This window comes from Passer domesticus, chromosome 2, assembly GCF_036417665.1.
Source record: "Passer domesticus isolate bPasDom1 chromosome 2, bPasDom1.hap1, whole genome shotgun sequence".
NCBI classification, from domain to species: domain Eukaryota; kingdom Metazoa; phylum Chordata; class Aves; order Passeriformes; family Passeridae; genus Passer; species Passer domesticus.
In genome coordinates this window covers 51860258-51881064 of record NC_087475.1, presented here as the reverse complement: position 1 = coordinate 51881064, position 20807 = coordinate 51860258, and the positions used below count along the sequence as shown (strand labels likewise).

The 20807-nt window shown below is 35.8% G+C and overlaps 1 long non-coding RNA gene across 1 annotated transcript in view; it reads left to right on the top strand.

Moving 5' to 3' along the window:
• LOC135293920 (uncharacterized) overlaps positions 1-20418 on the top strand; it is a 190021-nt gene extending 169603 nt beyond the window's left edge. Inside the window, exon 6 of the long non-coding RNA XR_010356031.1 lies at positions 20217-20418. This is a non-coding gene — a long non-coding RNA (uncharacterized LOC135293920). The remainder of the gene's footprint in view (positions 1-20216) is intronic.
• The last annotated feature ends 389 nt before the right edge of the window (positions 20419-20807 follow it).

Here is a 20807-nt window from a genome sequence, read left to right as displayed (position 1 = left end):
TTCTATTGAACTCTGACTTCTACAAAACTCAATATGTTCTTGAGACTTGCAGTTGAATCTTGTTAACTTGTTAACTACAATGTTACCTAGCTTAGTTCATATTATCATATTATCATACTTTGGACCATAAAGGACTGCATTGGTTTCCATGGTTTAACACTGTCTAGTCCATTAGAACTAAATGATGAAACAAAATCTATCTACTGGACATAAAGTGAGAATTTTGAAACTGAGAAATAAGGTAAAATTTTAAAAACATGAAAATATGATGTAAAATAATAATTATCATACCAACTGCAATAATGGCAAACTCAAGCCTGGGCTATAATCTGCTTTTCTCTTTCATGGGATATGCAAAGCTTGAAATCACAATTCAAAATGTCATCTTAAAATACTTTTGATATATTCTAATTGTGTATCAGAAAGGGGAATGTTCAACTATTTATAAATGCAATTAACCTACTTGCACTTTATTCACCTTCATGATTTTGTGAATTTCAGCTGCATCACTTTTAACTTTCTGCTCTAAAAACTGAATGTCTCTTCATAAATCTGCTACAGTGCCTCCTATTTCTCTATACTCCTAAAATTCTTTATGTCCACTCGTGGAGAGGCCCAAACTACCCACAATACTCAAGATGTTGTGCTGACAAAGCCTTAGACTGTAAGAAAATGAGAGCTTCTGTTTTTCTCTCCCTTCCCTTCTTTGAGATGACCAGCATTTAGAATGTTTCTTTGGACTTCCCCGACCGGCAAACTGATGATTTAAGGACTGACCCTTTCCATAGATGTGACTTCCAAGTTTGTGTTGAAACTTTACTTTTTCCTAGAGGCTATAAACTTACCTACATTAAACTTCATTTGCTGTGGGTTTGCCCACTGACTCAGATTTTTAAGGTCATTCTGGAGTTGATTGTCATTGGTAACACTTACTGAAATCATCCACAAACTAAGAGATTTCTTGGTCTAGTCCCTTCTCTGGTTTGTTAATGAAGACTTCAATAAAAATGATCCAACCAACTCTTTGTGTAATACTTCAGCATAGATTTATCTCTGTTCCAAAAAGAGGCTAGTAAGGTGTGTTCTTTGTTTAATATCCTTTAATCAGCTTTCCTAAAGAAACCTTTCTTCCTATCCTGTGTCGACTCAGTTTCTCTAAATGGTGAAAAGACTCATCAGAAATATTTGAATATACAAAACTTTGACATCTCTGTAACAAAGCTGATGTATATTTAATATAAATAGCTATTGCAGATTCTAGAGGTCTGAGGGTGTTTTTAAAATAATTTTGCCAAAAACTATGATGTTGGCAATTTTCCCAGAAGACCAAAAGAGACACCAAAGTTTCCTACATTAGAAACTGTTGCCACAAATAAAAGAATTGAGTGGAATGTCATTCTTTTATTTTAAATGCACCACATGTCATCTAATACCTATGCACAATAGGGTGCAAGTTTAATGACTTGCTTATTGTGCCCCTGTTGTAATTAGATATTAGAGGACATATGGCATGGTGAAGACTTAGCAGTGAATTTTCTTGTTTTGATTGTTTTCTGCTACAGGCATAACAATACTTCAGTGATGATACTGTTGAACAAATTAATTCACATGTTGACTTCTAGGTTTGTGAACTGAAATTCCTTACAGATTATACAAAGACCAAATATGTAACTAGTATCAACAAGTGAATGATCAATAAATAAAGCATATAATCACTTCAAAGGGTATAATTTAAGACACCATTGTGAATGCTGTATTTATACTTCAAATTATGGTCAGAGTTCAGCATTCATTGGTGAAGGAGTGGTTTCTCTTTCCCTTTCTTCTCCTTTTTCATATATACATGCTCCCCAAATGAGCATCCAGGCTCACATCTTTCTTCCTCAGTTCTCCCTCTTGTACTCAAGTCCCTGAGTTCTGTCACCTTTGGTATCTCTTTTCTTTATTCAGTGGGTCTGACTGGGCACAGGCATGTTTAATTTTTTATTGCAAGAATTTCTAATTTTCTGGTACAGGGATGATACAATCCTTTAAAATAAAGTATTATTTTTGTAGATATAAGCAAACCTTATATGAATAAGGTATTGAAAATATAAAATAAAGGATTTCCAACATTATATAGGGACACAAAAAAGATTTGAACAAATAAATATGTGTCCTATACATTATTGTTGTAATGTAACTCTTACCTGATTCTATAAAATGTATTACTCAAAATGACATGTAAGCATGGTGGGGGGATTGTTTGGGGTTTTTTATATGCCTGGTATCAGATCACACAGCCAAGTGCTTTTTACTTGCAGTTCTTCTGGCAAGATAAATTTGCCATGTGTTTTAGAGGACATATGGTATTTCAGTAATTCATATTGCACTAACCTCCTAAACACATTAAAACATTTCTTCTTGCCTGACAAAAGCTGACATTCTGTTTCCTCAGCTGGTAGTCTAGGGGACATTACCAAGACACAGCAGTAGGAAACTATCAGCAGCACGTGATATTTCAGCAATACACACAACAGGCACCAGTTTTGCCAAGAGCCATCTTTTTATCATGAATCTTGCAATAGTTAATTTTTTACCCAAAGTACTCATTCCTGAACAGTGTAAATAAATTAGAATCTTAGCTTGTGTGTATTTTATGAATATGTCACTATCTTTTCCAGGGGCACTGAAAACATATTCTTAATGCCTCTGAAGAGCTCAACATGCAGAGAGGAATGGAGAAACACTGGAGTTTTTTATTTTTATATTATCTCATGTTATTTACTGCAGTTTAATGTCTGTAGAAGGAATGATACAAAATCTTTTCATATGGGGATTGGCATCATTGTAATGAATCACAGTACTGCATATCAATACCATCTTAAAATTTTTTAAAAAACATTAAATTACTTCAAATTTACCATAATCTACCAAAAATATCATGGGAAAAGTCAAGGAAGAGAGAGCAAACACTGAAATTCATAAAATATTGTCATTGCTTCTTTCAATTGATGACAGTTTCAAGAGTGGCATTAATGTTTTTAACCATCTTTTCAATTTTCCTTTCAGAGAGAGTGCTGCAAATAGCTATCCTAAGGGGTACAGAAATGTTAGAAAATTTACATTAAAAACTCTACACAAATCTATATTAGATGCTGAATTTGTCAGGTAGACATTGCAGGATTGTTAGGTCAGCACTACATTTTTCACTAAGAGATTATCTCATCAAGAGAACTTCTGCAAGTCCCCATTCTTAGTAGCACTCATGGTTGCTTGCCCCTGTCCCAGTGAGCACTGGGAGTAGATCACAGTGTAGGGAGCCTCCCAAATGAGCCATGAAGATTGATAAAATACAATCTCAAGTAGCTGCTGGCACCTCCCTGTCAAGCTTACTAATGAGTGCTGTGTTACTGCTGGAGTCAACTGTCACATTATCTCCAGGCTAATAAACCGATCCAGTCACAAACAATACACAAACAAAAAGGAGCTGATAGAGGATCTTTCCTTTTAATTCCTTCTCTGCATGTCCCTAGGACACAATAAAATTGTTGGCAAAGGTGATTTTCATGTCGCAGAAGGAAGTTTCTTGTTGTTCACTGCTTTATGCATTTATTTATTTTTAGTTATGAGCAGCAGAAGCCAGATAAGTAAAAATATTGTGGGTCTTTGTTTAAAAGTTAAATCCACTGAATATGCAATAGTTTAGAAAGTCAACTATTTCACAAACCAATTTTCATGGTTCCCACTGTTTCCTGTTTCTAGTGATGGCTGGAAAGAGATATGCCAAATCTCAGGATGAAAATCTTAGCTGAGGTATTCCCTGCACTAGAGAAAACAACAGAAAGGATAATTACCTGCAAAAATTGGGTCACAGAAAAAATTAATTTCTGAAGACTCGTGTCAAATTTAAGGAATGGCAAAGTACCTGCATAACCTTAATTCAGCACCTTAGTGAGGGCCATTAAAATAGTTTGAACATTAGTAATTCCCAAAGTTCTCCTCCTGATGCTACCCGCCAATCAATGGACTTTTGTAACATCAAATATTAGAGGAAAGCAAATTTCTAAGCAGCTGTTGATGTCACTTGAAAATCTCTGGAACTTAAGAGTGTTAATTTTGGAAGTTACTATGTCTGAGAAAACTCTATTATGTATTTCTTTTTGCATAGATTGTACACTGAAGATGTTTATCACAAATTTATTACTGCCTAAGTACCAAATTTCCCAATTAAATAACAAATGAAACAAGAAAAGAAAATCAAGAAGAGGAAGAAGAAGAAGAAGAAAAAGAAGAAGAAAAAGAAGGAATAATAAGTTGTGAACAATGTCAGAAAACACACTATAAAAGCCATGAAAGAGAAAACAAATTACTTCTTGTGACCTAGACTCCAAAGGGAGTAAGATCCCATACAGCTGAGGGGTGTTGCAACTCAGCTACTCTGTTTAAGGCTCTGGAGAGAAGTGGCTGTTAGTGCTTGCAAGCTTTCCTTCATCTCCTGTAATGTCCAGGCACAGATTATGTCCTGCTTTGCCCATGCCAGTCCTTTCTCTCTTTATAGCTATCTATCTCTTCTTCCTTTGTCCACCTCTGAACAGGTTCCCTCCAGCCTGCTCTTCTATAGTTCTCATTCTCTCTCTTCTGCAGTGATTCAGACCACTTCTGAAATTTGAAAATCTTGGTGCATTTGCCAAGGAACTGATGTGACCTTCGAGAAGGCTGACTTTGGATGGTAGATACAAGTTAAAAAGACCAGCACTTTTTGTTACATGTTCTAGGAGTGATCCTACCACATTTGCTTAAGCACAAGAAGTAATAATGTTTATTTTAATCCAAGAAACATCAGGTTCTTTCCTATAGATGTATTTAAAAGTACCGCTTTTGGGTACACATCACATGGAGTACTGAACTGTCTGAAGATGTTTTAGAATTTACATCAAGCAGGAAATAGACAAATATTGGTTTAGTTTTCCACTGTCATGTGACACTTATTGGAGTGATTATTTTAGGAAATTAAGTTCTGTCATTTTATTGCAATTATCATGCATTATTTTTTGGTAGTTTTATTCTTCTTCAAATCGCTTGGACATGTCATACAGTACAAAAGAAGAATTTGAACAATAAGGGAGTTCAACAAAGGTACCAAAGATGTAAAAGAATTGTTGCTAGTGGCATCCCTTTATATTTATTGCAGACAGAAAAGGTTAATGCAGAAGAATAAATCAAATTCCCTTGCCCTTGAATTCATAGTTTAGCAATCTGGACAGAAACGCAAGATACAATTTAAACTTACAACACAGAATGTTGTGTAAGTGACACTTCATAAGCAACATTATTACCAGAGATGCTTTAATGTATGCATATCAGTTCATGAACACTCGTGTACCTACAAGTGGCTGCCTTCCAAATCCAGGCCCTCTTCTCTACAAAAAGTGTAGTGAATTGTATTTTAAAACTAAAGTGGAATAATGAATGGAACAAAGTGATAGTTGAGTTATTCATGAAACAACATTGCACATAATTCTATGTACTTATACTCAGTGTTAGGGGAAATCTCTTATGAAAAGGCAGAGTTTTGCTGGCAGTTTCTTCAGTTCTTATGGCACATTATTCCTTTAATACTGCTCCTATTTGTGCTGTAATCACAAATATCAGAGATAAAATACCAAAATAAAATGGTGTTGTTTATGCTGTCATATAATTCTTCACATTGATTACAGCAGAGACAAAATTCTTACAGCACAGATAAAGGAAAGTTATTCTACATAATAATCAATACAGTTTTGTGTTTCTTCATTCTTAAATGCTGCAAGTTCGGGCTATTGGTATAGATTAACTATAGATTTATGGGCTTAAATAAATTTGTCTGAGCTTACTTGCATTTTGCCAGAGGTATAAGTCAGGTGGGAGGCTGTTACCAAGCTCCACCTGCAAGTTACCACGGCACATCTGTTTCCAAGCTGTAATTCATGAAAATAAGTTTTTCTCCAACAATTTGCAAATATCTGTGTTAGCTGCTCAATTCAGCTCAATATGTGTTAGGTCTCAATTCACTTCCTACCAACTATGTGAGAAAAGAGGTCGTCAGCATGGTTCATTTTTAAATATTTGCTGGAACTTTCAGCATGATAAAACTTGGAAAAGAAAAAGCCACAATTTTAGTCCCCTGAAAAACATTGTCCAAAATTGCAGTCAGACACATTTTGCAACACAGTGGGAAACAGTAGCATTGTTCTAGAAATTATTCCAACACTTCAATTTTCAACAATTTTATGTTTCTCAAAAAAAATATATGCAATACAGCAAATAAATAGGTATGCACCTAAATATTAGTGAGCAGCAAATTAGAGCTTTGTCCATTTTCCCTCTGGAGAGATAGTTTTTGTTTTATTAAAAAAAAAAAAACAAACCAAAAAAAAAAACAAAAAAAAACCAAAAAAAAACATGAAAGCCAGGCTGCTTCTGTAAATATGATGCCACAACAAATAGTACTGTTGGCTGCCTCTGCTTTGGTTTTATATCCTGCAGAGAGTGACATCTGTGTGCAAATTAACAACAGATTTGTGTAAGCTAGCTCTGAACACAATATTTTGGGGGGAAAAAAGAAGAAATTTACGTATAAAATAATTAATATAATAATATTATATAATTTAATTTCAAAATGCTCTTGTTACCTTCTAGGTGTGTACATTGTTAAAAAATAAAAGCGTTAATTACTGACTTCAATTTTTATACTTGGGTTTTTACTGTCTAAAGACAGCCTTTCGTTGACCTGCACACAATGTCTTTGGAGCTAAGTGGCTGCTGCTATGGACCTGACATACACAGAAATGTTTAGGGGGAAATTTACAGTGAACTTCTAATCTGGTCCACAAGATGAACATAAATTAGCAGCTGGAACTCTTTTGATGGCTCCTGGATGACATTCTTTGTGCTAATTTCATCCCAAAGGGAATCCAGTTCATGCACTCTTAAATTTGCTCTGAAATACCAACCACATTGAAAGTGGGAACAATTTGGTTACTGATGTTAAAAGCATATTTCTGATTTGAATTGAAACATTAATGCAGTCACCTCCACTAAAGTCAGCCAACTCAAAATATAGTCCATTCTCAGACCCAGAAAAAGTTTCTTCAGAGAATAAGACTGTGAATGTGTTCTTCCCAAAAACACTGATAATATCTGTATTTGCATTTTTAAAAGTCCTGACAGGCTAGAAATACAGGCTATTTCCATGAGGGTGTCTAATCCTACCTGATATTAACCTGAAATCAGCTTGTCTTAAATGTGTAAATGGTATGCAGAGCAGAGGCTGGGAAGTAATCCCACTCTTTTGTCCAGTTAAAGCCCTGCTCATGACGTCAGAAAATTTTGTTCCCTCTTCTGCTCAGTGAACAAGTCATTTATTTAGTGCAGAACTTCATCTAGAGAGCCTGTGTCACCTCTACAAAGCCTATCATCTCACCAAGTCACAAACAACCAAAAGCCAGAAATCTTTACTGGAATTCAGCATTTAGAGGCTTTCAGAGGCATACAGGACTAGCAGGAGTAGCACAGGAAGGGGCAGCAGCTATTGCTGTAGTTTTGGTAGAGACTGACCTTCGCCTATTGAAAATGACCACCAATGCAACTCCCCTTGGAGAATATGGAGAGAGGCAGTTTCAATTTATTGATCCAAAAAACCCCTGAAATATGAAACAAATGAAAGACTAGCCATCCTGACAACAGGGAGACAACCAGAACCTGAGTTGGAAGCATTAGCGTGTCTCTCCTACTCAAGTCCGAGGCACAAAAATACTTCTTCAAGACTCAGAGATGGCAGAAAGCATATGTGAGTAGGACCAGGAGAATGAATGTTTCTGGTTGAGATTTCTAGCTTTCTCATGCTCTCTTTTTTAGCTTTCCAGGCTTTAGCTGTTCCTTATTTATCACCAGGAGCACTAGAGGTGTGTGCAGGAATGTGGTAGAGAACCATCAGGCAAAGCATGGCTCCCACATTTCATCTTTACTAAGATCCCTACCCCTAGATTTATGTATTCTCCTGAGTGTAACTTGTTCACCTCTCCTGTTGTGCTTCTTAAATGTCTTCTTTCTCATCATTTTCCCATTTATGATTAGCTGTGAAATAATAATGTAGAGGCCAGTTCTCTCTTAAAACGTACCTTCCATTTAAAATATCTAAACCTTTGATAATTATGAATGCACACACATGAGCAAAGGCATGCTTATTCATGATGGCATGGTACAGCTACTCATGGTACAGCTACTAATGATACTCAAAGCACTAAAAATTACCATTTCAGATGTATCCAGAGAAGTAAATGGTAAAGAAGTCTGCAGTTAGTGCTATGGATGGTTTGAATCAACAAGGGTGAAAATATTTGGTTACTCTGTGTATTAGTGTTAATAGGAATAGATTATAGAGGAATATTTGTGATGTGACCTTCTGTGCACTAATTGAAATAGTATTCAGAGTCAGCAGTGGAGTAATCAAGTTAAACACTGAATCATAAATCATCATGAAAAGTGCTGTCACAACTTAGCCATTAATGCCCTGTATTGCTGGGCAGCCTTACGAAAATATCTGCTGTGCCGATCTTTAGGTTAATAGGAACAGAAATGGCATTTAAAGACTATTTGGATCAAATCTGCTCTGAGGTTGAAAGTGTTACTCTGTTAATTTACTGGTAATTTGAAGTGATGTAGTTGGGGTTAGAAGCAACACAGCTGAGCTCCACACAGCTAAACAAAGAGTAGTGGGAGTTTGTCTAATATTTATTTAATTGATATAAAATGTAACACATGACTTTAATATATCTATAAGTGTGTAAGTTCCCTTTGTCCATCAGTTACCATTTGATACAGAGGTCAAAATCAAAACACATAAAATCTTATCTTCATGATATGTTTATGCTACTAAGGCAGTTCAAGGATAGACTTCTATGTATTTTATAAATAGATGGAAATACCTGATTTTATTGCTATTATGAAAGCTGAGGGCCTTTTAACAAAAAATTTTATAAAACAAAGCATTTTGCTTTTTTTTTTTTTTAACGTAGAGTTCTTTTAATTTTGTACTTGCAGGAAGGAGAAATAAAGCTTAGCCTCCAGAATCAGAGATAAATAGTTTCCAAAGGCAGTAAATTTCTTTAGAGTAATTTTGTGATTCAAGTTTGATCAAAATAATAAGCATAAGAAATATCACAGCTGGAATGATGTATACTTTTTCTAATAAAGACCTATGTCTAAACACTGGCAAAGCTTGTGCTAATTTGATTACCTAGACAACTAGATGCATAATGTTTGGGGGGGCATCTATTTATCATTATTTGCTTCAAATATTGTTAATTAACATTAACATAAATTACACCAGGCATCTGGTACAGAGTAACTCATTTTAAACAATGAGCAAAGCCAGTCCTTAAAAAAACTTCATAGATTTCTGTTTCAAGAAAGCATCAAAAATGTACATTTATATAAATACATGCAAAATGCTGCTATGACATACTAAAATCTGGAAGCAGTGGTATTCTGTACACAAAATTTTGTATAAGATTAGCAAGTATGGCTTTCTATATAAAATGTATCTATTAATGAACAATGAAGAACTGTGGACAAAGTTTAAATCTAATAATAGACTGTAACATGAACCCAAGTGGTCGACTAACTGCAGTTAATTTCCATGCATTTAATTTTTGCTGGCTTGTGCCTATGAAGTTGTTCACATTAATGAAATTAAATTCTGTTCTCCAGTTTACTGTTATAAAATAGATTAATGTTATCCCAGAAATTCCCTAAGTAAACTGACAACAACATTCAGCCATAAAGTTCTAGAAATTTGTCTTTTTAGTGATAAGTGATAAAAAAGGGAGTTAATATGACAACTACAAATTAATAAAAACATACAGAGCATTTCTAAACAAATTGACTGTAAACACCTGCTAAATAAAAAGCCACAATAAAATCTGAGTTGCAAGAACCAGACATTGTTTTGTGCACAGCTCAGGGAGATTTCAACAACTGATTTATTCTTAAGTGTCAAATTGTAATGGAATTTGGTGTATTTCCAACATTTGCTTGAACATTTTCAATCTTTTAAAGTTCAGATCTCAGATACAGTAAAATAACAGATAGATGTGTTATGGGAGGATGTCCCAAATGTCTGCATCTTCCTGGGCCAAGAGGTGAGGTACTGATGCGATGAGCTCTAGGAATGGCACCTGGAGGTGGAGGAGGTACCACACAGAATCTCACATGATGTTAGACTCCTCTGAGTACACAAATAAATCAGACCCTTGCTCTGGTGTGAGGCATTTCACACAGAAGTTTGAAACAGGTTTCCTGCGAACAGCTGTGACAGCACACTACTGGGAGAATTACATTAAATTAAAATTGGTAGCAGAGTAAAAGGTGCTCTTTCTACTAGTAAGGCAATGAAATTTGGGTAAGCTACCAGTCAAAAATCAATCTTGACTTGCCCAAAATCACAAGTGAAGATCAGTTATGTTGTATTCTTTCACCACATTATTATTTGCCTTGCCCTATTCTTTCAAATGTAACTTTTAACACATATTAACATCTTTTTAAGCACTTGGCCATGTGATGTGAAAAAACTGAATGTTTGTGTTTCACCTCATTTAATATGACATCTTCCAGAATTTGCCTCCACAAATGTTTATAGAAATTTCCAGGGCATTGTCTAAAAAACCAAACAGCTGTTCCCAATTTGGATACAGTGTAAGCCTAAATAAAATTACCGGGAAGAGCTTATTGCTTCATAGAAAATGAATTTCAAAGCATTAACTGTATCTGAAAGCCTTCTTGGTATTTTTCAATATGTTTTCATTTAGCAGCATGAAGTTTATTTCAGTACTAAATTTTGACCTCAAAAACGAAATTAAAAAATCACTGCAATCTAGTTCTTAGGATCGCACCGCTGCAGAGAAGTTTTATACTTGCTTCATGGTAATAGATCTGGTGGGCAATGAGAAATCAATGTTTGGAACAATTCTGTAGGTCTGGGCAACAGAAGCTCATCCCTTCATTCCTGCAAGTCAGCTCAGCTGGGCAGTGGAACAAAAACTGACTTACCACAACATAAATTTCGAGGAAAACTATCCTCTGTGGCCTTGACTGATCTTCAGGTTAGAGTATTTTTGTTTCAGATCCCTTCCACCCAGAAAGTAATTTCTAGACCCCTTTCCATGTGGGTGAGACTAACAAATTATATCTGATACAGTAAAATATCATTTTTAGAATTTTAAGTAATAGGAAATTCCAAGCTATTTATTTCACAGAGTTTTATGAGAAATTGCAATTTATTACGTTTTCTGGATATGTTCATTTTTAGCAGTTATTGCCAAATTCAGCCTCAGTATAAAAGGGTATAATTCTATTGAAGTCAGTGGTGGTATATCAGTGCTGCATATTCCCTAGTTGGACAATGAAGCTGTAAATAACCAAACACATCAAAAATAAAAATTGATTACTCTATTTTATAGTCTCTTAGACTGAATAAGTTTATGATTTAAAGCTGTGTCATAATAAAACCACACTGGGAGGAAATCAGAGAGAGAATGCAATATAATGGGCCAAATCTAGTGTTCAGCCAGAACAATTACATTAACTTCAGTAGAATTGTGCTCATTTCGGAGTTTATTTTAATTTAAAAACATAGGGGAAATATATCACCGGTTTTCCTTCTTGTTTGCCTATGAAATAGTATTCTGTATTTTCAATGGTATTCTGTATATCCTCTAAATTTAAACTTCATTCGTAATCAAAACTGATTAACAAAATTTCAAGCATTTTGTGTACTTGTAACAATCAGTATATTAGAAGATCAGACTTGCTTTAGAAACACTTTAGAATGCTGAGATTTTTTGGCCAGAGAGAAGCCACGGACAGAAAAAGCCAGTTATGTTTCCCAACTAACCTGCAAGATTTCAGAGGTACAGGAAGTGGAAAGCTGCCATCTACTAAGAGCATTTATCATCCTTAAGTGTTCATAGTGTCTTTTAATTGTTTGATTGAGATCTGTGGCAGATATTCTTTTTACTGGAATTTTCTTTTTCTGATTATGAAGTATTTTATTTTTGTCATTAGTTTTTATTATATTTAATAATATTTATATTCTTTGTGTTTGCCTACTACTCAGTTGCCAGTACAACCTGTACCACCAGCTAAGTTCATTAGAAAAAGAGCCAGTGCCTGGCTGCAAAGGCATTGAAAATTGCTCTAAATTATTCACACAGTTCTAACAGGAAATCATTCATATATATTTATGCACACACAAGTGTGTGTGTGTTTCTACATATAAATAAAAACAAAATAAATAAAAAGTCAATGCAATATAGATTACAGCTCAATGTTCTGCTTTGCTATAATCTTATATAAATTCAGCTTGCACAAATTTAGCAGGTGCTTTGAAATTTATATATACAAATGTAAATTGTGTATTATTATGCACACACAAATTACATTTTCACACACTATACAGTTTACCTCAGTTGATAGTGAAAATATATAATTTCATTCAAGGTAATGATAAAGAAAAATGGAAAGGATGTGTATGTTCATTTAAATTGTTAAAGCTGATTTTTTTAAAGTCTGAATTAAAAATCTACTGTAGTGACCCTGTCTTGCACACTATAATACCTTAAAACTTCTAAGTCACTCAATGATAAGAGGCTGATCTAAATGCTTCCACTGCATTAATCAAATACCAGGTCTAATTAAAAGAGCCATGCACAAAGCTTTTTCAAAATGTTGCTCAGGTATTGCAATAATTTCTGATCACCCAAGCCTGGAAGACAAATAATTAGAGCTGCCAGAGCATTCTGATGAGTGATGTCAGCATCTCCAAGTGACCTTCCCTCCACTAATTAATTTTCATCTTAAGAAAAGAGACCCTGTTGTTGCACATTATTAATTGAGTTCACTAAAAGATGCGCCTGATTAATTTTTGTTGATAATACTTGTCATTCTATGCAGCGGCTGTAATCATTCTATTGGGTTTTATTTTTTTAAGTTGATCTAGGTCTTTTACAATGTGACTGATACGGTATCTTCCCTACAGAATATTGTGCATAAGGGCATAGTCTATAATGTGAGTACACAGCTTTCATTGTTGCTGAAAGTTTAGGTCAAGTGGAACTTTGTTGTCTAGTTTGCTAACTCATTTTCAGTTGAGTTGATAGAAAATTTTCCCTTCCACCTTCTGGGACTTCCTTCAGTTTCCCAGTATAAGGGATTCTTACCTTTTCCCACATACTCCCCATCTGTCCCCCATTTTCCCAGGCAAAGAGCAGCGTGTGGCTGGATCAACAAAATTACCCAGGAATCCAGTTGGTCCAGACAAAAGCAGTGGTCAGAAGGATGACAGTGAATGGAGCCGGAGTGCATGGCTCAGCCTTATCCATGAAGAATCATCCAAATGACAAGCTTGGTCTATCCCAAACAGAGCTCTCCCAAGCATTGATCACACCTGTTTTGTGAGGACAAACGTAGTCACCATATGATTTTGAGTATGGGGGGAGGTGGGAGACACATATTTCCAGGTGGACAGTAATCATGATACAACATCAGCTTCATCCGTTTATTTAGAATGGACTGTCCCAAATTAATGGACTCTCCCAAAATAACTGAATAACAAAGCTACTGATGCATAACCAGGTCTTCCATTTCCTCATCTCAATTTCTTTGGCTGCTCCAAAATTTGGATCTCTCAAGCTCCTCTGAAACCCATCTAGTTTATATAATTAAGCATTTGTAGGACTAGGGAGAGACAAACACAACAACAAACTGAAATTAACATATTTCTGTGATTTCCTTAGGTCAGACTTCACAAGTTCATATAATTTCTTGTGGTCCAGATCTATGCAGTTCTGCACATTGAAATACATGTGCATACACACCCGAACATGTTTGGGATCTTAAGTCCTCAGGAACTCCATGCCTATAAGGAACATAGCTGAGCATAATGATGTGTAATAATTTGCAGAACATTACCAAGAATTTTTTCAGGAGGTGAAACTGATTTCCTGTTAAATTATCTTAAAAGGTATAGACAATGTAAGCCATGAAAGCATATATATTTTTCCCTACTTTGAAGAGTATTTTAATCATGTTTTAATCAAGATAGCCATGATTACCAATTTATCAAATACCAATTTAACAACAAAGATCATGGAAATTTTCCCCCAGTCAGTGAACAAAATATGATTAAAAGAGTTCTTCACAGCACTGTGATTAAAATATGCATTACTCTATTCTTCAGCTATGTTCTAGCACATGAAGGGACCAACATATTGTAAAAGCAGTAGGCTATCTAGTTATATATATAAAAAAAGAGGAGTGTTATAAATTGCAGTAAAAATAATTATTTTACAGCAGATTTGAAGGTGTCTTTCTTAGACATTCAAGCTTGGATTGCATGTTCTGCCCTTCAGAATGTGATGAAAACAACACTATACCTTTATTTATCCTTGCAAACATTCTTTATTGAGCAGTGTGGTTCCAAATTTTGAATAACATGTAAGCAATAAAATTATCTGAATCGGGGGTAATGTTTATTACCCTGTGAATTTTTTACATCCCCCAGTAGTACTCGTAGTTCCCAATAGTACCAAATTTTAAATCTGTGATTATGCTTCCTAAAATCTTCTCCAAAAATAAATACTGGTTTCTTTTAGTCTTTTTATCCCCCCAAAAACACTATTATTTCAGCTGCAATAACAGCTTTGATTTTTCATTAAAGAAGATTTTGATACATAAGCGAAGACATTAGCAGAGAGTTATTGGCTTCATCTAATTTCCTTTGGCTTTTTTACTTTCTTTGGTTGCATACACAAACACAGATCCCAATGATTAGATCCTTTTTGCTACATCAAATCACTTTTCATTCATTCAGGATTCCTTTCATATTTTCTTCAAAAAAGATTCACAAAACATTTAAAAGACAAAACAAGCATCTTAACATAACTAAGCTACTTGCCCCAAGACCTGGAAGAAAAATGGTGAAAAAAATTATTTTGTTGTTTGTATTCTTAAATGCTTTGCAGAATGAGCATGAGATCATATGCAGAAAAGACAGCTTCAGAGAAAAGATTGAAAATACACTTAAACTGCTAAAAAATATGTTCTAATATATTAAATACTTATTTGAAGTTTAAAATGGCTACTAAAAATATATTTGTTTTAAAGGATTTCTATTCATAATACACATATCTGATGGTATGATCACCAGGAAAAAGTAGTGGGTTCAAAAATTTCTATACTGATTCTGAAGTGTGCACATACACACACACACGCACACACACACACACTCCAGTTTACTCAAAAACCTTATCATCCCCAGGAACTATTGCTTCCATCATGACACATATTGACAGCGTATAAGACAAAGAAAAATCTGGTAAAATATATCTAGATATAAGCAATGGATTTACCTAGGTGTTCTAAGTTGCTTTCCCTCTGTTCCAATGCCTTTAGGCCAATGCTAACACTACAATTATGCCAAAAGAGTCCAAAAAGCTGAAGTAAAGTCTTCAGTTTCCTTTTCCTTCTTTTTGTTGGCCTGGATAAGCAAGTGGCTGCAGGATGAGTTGATTCACTGCATGGTGTTCAAGTGCAAAACTAACTCTGAAAAATACAATTTTTTTTAAATGCAGGGTTTTGTCCTCTCAGCCTGCTGAACTAATTCATCTTGCTGATACAGACAATTGATTCTTTGAAATGAAAAAGGAGAAGTCCATGGCACAATGAGGGCAAGAGAACAAGGACTGCCCCTTTCAGAGGCAACTTGACATTGCATTACTCACAGCAGATCACATCCTCAGTTTTACTGTAAATTTTGCCCATGTAAATATCACTGAGTGATGTCTTTTTGACAACCACACTACACTCACTTTCTGCTTTGGACTCTGCAACTGGGAAATTTCCAACCCTGCTCCTAGCTCCAAGAAAACCAGTTTTCCATAAAGAGATACCTGAGGTAGAAATCAGGTCCCACCTGTAGCCACCTAAATTAGGTATCTACATGTGAACTACATACCAAAACTCCAAATATATTCAGTGGAGGACAAGGATTTATTCACTTCCTCCAACAAAGGTGTTTGGGGACCCCATGAAGAGCTCAAGACAACTGTTGGGATTGGCAGGTATGGCATAGGACTTACAGGAGACATTATACACTTGTGGTGAGACAGCCAAGGACTGGTAAAATATCTTGAGGTGTCTCAAAAGGCATTAGATATCCTGTAGAGGTCACAGTGACCACACTTATAGTTTAGTTTACTGTAAAAGGAGCTTAAATATCTCAGTCCTGTTTTATTACACTTAGGTATCAAGTTGTGAGCTGAAATCAACCCCACTTTTTCAGCTCTAAACTGGTAAATTTCTCCAAAAGCTTTTATCCAAACTCCTTCAGTGGCATCTTCTCTAATCAAAACACCAGATTAGCATGGTGGAAGCACGGTATATAATGCTGATGCCATCTAGCTCAATTTTTATATTTTATACCTCAGGGTCTTACGAGTTACTGCTGGTTCCATGTTGTTGTTTCTCACCCTCTTTGGCTACAGTACTAGCTTCTATCATCAAACCAGCTATTAAATATTTTTCCCTTTCACAGCTGTTAGCCAGTCAAGAGAATTTCAGCAGATAATATTTAGCTCTGGTTACTTCATTTTAATAAGCAGAAAACCTGCCACTGTGAAGAGTCAAATTGACCTATGAGAAACTGACCCAATTCCTTCAAAACCCCGTAGCCCAATACACCTTTCTCCCCTCTCTGTTCACCTTATCTCCCCAGAGCTAAATCTGGTGTGTAAATACCAGCTGTCTTCTTTGGAGGGCTTAAAGGAAATACTTCATCAACTTGCAGACCCATTTATCAGCCTGGTTTGTACATTTTCCTACTCCTGTACAAAATGACATGAGTTAGTTGAAGCCACTGAACCTCACCATTACTTTCCCCTGAGAGTAACCAATTCTCTCCATACATTTCCCCTTGAATTAAATGACAGGAAAAACCACACTTACAGAACACAGAAAGCCTTTACAAAGTCAAGATAAGTTCCATCTCTCCCACAGTGTTTTGCCAGTATACATCCAGCCTTGAAAAATGGCGTTTTTCATTCTAATGTCAAAAAAAGCCAGTCTATTAAATCTGCGTACCAACATGAGTCTTCGTTACCTGGGCCCCGGATGTTTGAAGCCACTGAAAGTTTCAATCAAATATAATCTAGTAAGATCCTCAAATTTACATTCAAGTGGAAAAGAACCAGCATTAGTGTCTGCATTTGAGACATTTTTATGAAAGAGAATTTATATCCGTTAAAAATTAGAGACACATTGTAGACACCTGCAAGAGCTGTTCCAGCCACAAGTAAAGCAGCTCCTAAATTGCTGGATCACAAAGTATTTCGGCTGGAGCCATAGGTTTGCAGAAGGTTGGCTTCACAGGGCTTGTCCTGACTGTAGCTGTGGATGTCACACCTCAGCTGCTTTACTTGTATGGCCACTCCTACTCTGGTGAGATTATCCACATCCTCAGTGGGTGAGACCAGCAGGGTCTCACTGGTAATGGGGTATTTTTGTATGACGAAAAAAACATCATCAACTCATTGTGTGCTATCACAGACTTGTGTCAAGTGATGATTTTTGCCACAGCTGACCTGAGCTGATTGAAGTATGAGTTATGGATGAGAGACTTTGCTGTCTATTACGGAGCCCCAGAGCTTCCCAGTCCTTCAAATAATGTCCAACATTAACACTAGGCCAATGACACAAAATTATAAACTTTTATTGCTACTGTAGACTTTTCCAATTCAGAGTATTCTCAGAGTCATCTTCATGTGTAACTTTATGCCAGCTACACATGTACATACACGGTATAGGTGTAATTATTTTGGATGATATAAGATTCCATCAGAAGGAAGATGAGCTGAAATTACCAAATGTGTTTTCATCAATGACCTCCTATTAGGCTCAAGAGTCACTGGGTTAAATGTTAATGATCTGATATCTATCCTGTAGCAAAGTCATCTTTTTATTCACAGAATATCTACTATTACAGCCAGTACAAATCAGACCAACTGTTTTCCCATTTATGAGATTTATATAGCCATTTTAAGAAATTTTTCTCATGAAATCACTGATAATATCATCTCAATTGTAAAGTGAATGGTTTGAATCAAATTTCTTCCAAGCAAGTTTTGTGTGTCAGCAGGAACTTTCAGAACATGCTGGCTTATAGAAATGAAGATAAATATAGGCATATTAAACCTGTCTTTTTCCAAAGAATGATTCAAACCTCCTATCAAGTTTTCATGTTACCTTGGAGGAGGGAGAGGGTAAAATAGCATCACCACTTCTGGACACACACACAAAAAAGCCAACCAATCAAAATCCTTCAAAAAATAAGCACCCCAAAACCCCAGGCAAAAGCAGTCCCAGCAGAACTGAAGAAAAAGTCTTTGTCCAGTTGTCTTTCTTTTCAGAGCTATTCTTACAAACTTCTCAAGATGAAAGAGAAGGCCAGACCTCCCAGCAGACTGTGAAATAGTTTGTCTGTCCAGCTGATGATTCCCATTTCATCCAGAGCTGGTTCCTTTCCTCCTGCTGATCTCTGCCTCACAAGTATGAGATTCCTGCTGGTCATCTCTTTTACCCTCCTATTTAGAAATAGAAAAATGTGCCCTGCCAATGGCCTTTTGCACTTCTGCCTTTGCTCATCTTCTTGCTGTGGTGTGTGCAGTGGTCCTTGTGACCCCTACTCTTTTTTGTTTTCTTTTACCTCTCTCTCAAAGATGTTTTAAGAAACAGAGAACACAACATGTGTCTGACATCTTGAACTGCTTCTGCTTCTCTACCTTTAAGGATCACTTTGTCACACCAACAATGGCTCTGTTGGCCTCTCTTTTTCTCCCTGGGAGACAGATCCATTTGAATTTCTTGCATTCATGAGCTTCCTATTCCTTGCTCTATGGAGTTCATCACATACAAAACTCTTCCCATTCTCACTCTGGGAGATATTAATCTTGTTTCCCAGAGTAAGAGAGTTCACCCATTACCATATAATGTATTCCCTCTCTTGGGCACAATAGATAAAGATTCCCTACATTTCTTTTAAAACTGATAATGAAAATATGTTAAGAGTAGAGTCAACTAACACTTGATGGCAGACTCATTAAGGTCTCAGAGTAGAGATGGGAAAGGCGAGTAGGGAGAAAGAAACTCCAGATATTAATAAATAAAGGTTCCAGACATATAATGCTTGTGCCATATAATGCTTTGTCACTCATTATGTTGCAATCACATGTGTGAGGAACAAGCTCATCTACACATATTGGGACTACAGTCATGAGAAGATGAGGACTTTAATTAGCTGTACTTCTAATATTTAACTATTGCCCTTATAATAATAGAAGGATTTTGCCTATCTGTTATAAAATTGTATCTCCTCCTCCACACCTTCTGGTTCTATACAGCACACTGGGTGCTCACAGTGTTGATTTTGCTTTTGGTTTGGGGTTTATTTTCCAGTCTCAATTCCCAATTGATTTCCATTTGTTTCATTTTCTTTTGATGTATCAGAAATTATCAATCACATAATTAAAAAGGATCTGAAGAATCATGATTTATTACTGCCTAGAGCAAAGGAATGTTAAATCCCCACAACAATTGAGTATGTTCCGTAAAGGGCTCAATACCTCTCCAAGAATCCAGCTTAACTGGTTATACCTGCTTCACTTACTTTGGAGGCAATATTTAGAGGGATGTTTTTCTTGTCATTTTATTTCAGAGTTGTAAAGAAAAATCATCAGAAGTCAAGGAATTAATAATAAAAAGTCATTGTTTCTTTTGGCATCCTTGTTTTAATTAGTCATTTATTATACAATTGCACAATATATTTCCATAGGAAAAATAACCACATTTTGTCCACAAGATGGACAAGGTTCCTTGAATGAGACAGCTGTTCTGTGTTTTCTGCTAGCATCATATTTCAGCATACAGTCCCATACCTCATTTACCAAACAGCATCTGAGCCCCACTTTAAAAATAAGTATCTTTTTCCTTGATAAGATTTGTTTTTATGACGCATCTAAAAGGTGTCACAAAGCCCCACAAACATTAATAGATGCATGTATGTTTACAACACTTTGGGAAGCAGGAATGCAATCTGTATTTTCCCTCATTTGCTCCATCAAATCACAGTGTCTGCTTTATTTCAGGTTGTCCTTTCAAGAGCAAGTGCAAGGAAGAGCCTTCCTTCAAAATGCTGCAGATGCATTTGTCATGTCTGCACATTTTTCAGCAATCAAAGATGCAGCAGAACTTACAAATTTCCCCAGACACTGCACATGTTTACTAATGAAGCATTTGTAGTAAAAAACGAGAAATACATTTTGAAGATATTAAGCCACAAAGCTTGACTTGTTCCTTTCCAAATACCAGCTCCTTGTAATCGCTCAATAATATAAGACATGAGTCTACAGATATAGTAAGACATTATCTTAGATGAATTGTTAAAGTATTATAAATAACCCCCCCCACACCCATCTGGGTTTTTTAAGATAGCTGAACTTTTTCTGTTTGGCATCCTGGAAAAAACTCACTTCTGGGCAAAGAGCAGCCCAGCAAACTCAGGCCTGGTGTAATTGTAACTTAGAATTGGACAAAGATGAGCAGTAGAAACAATAAGATTTGTTAGAGTGAAGCATGGTTTTAATGATGCCCATAAATAACAACTTTGTCCAGGGAAAATTAGAGGCCTTTGCAAGGCATTTAATCTCCACAGAAGTATGTGAAAATGTTCTTAGAAC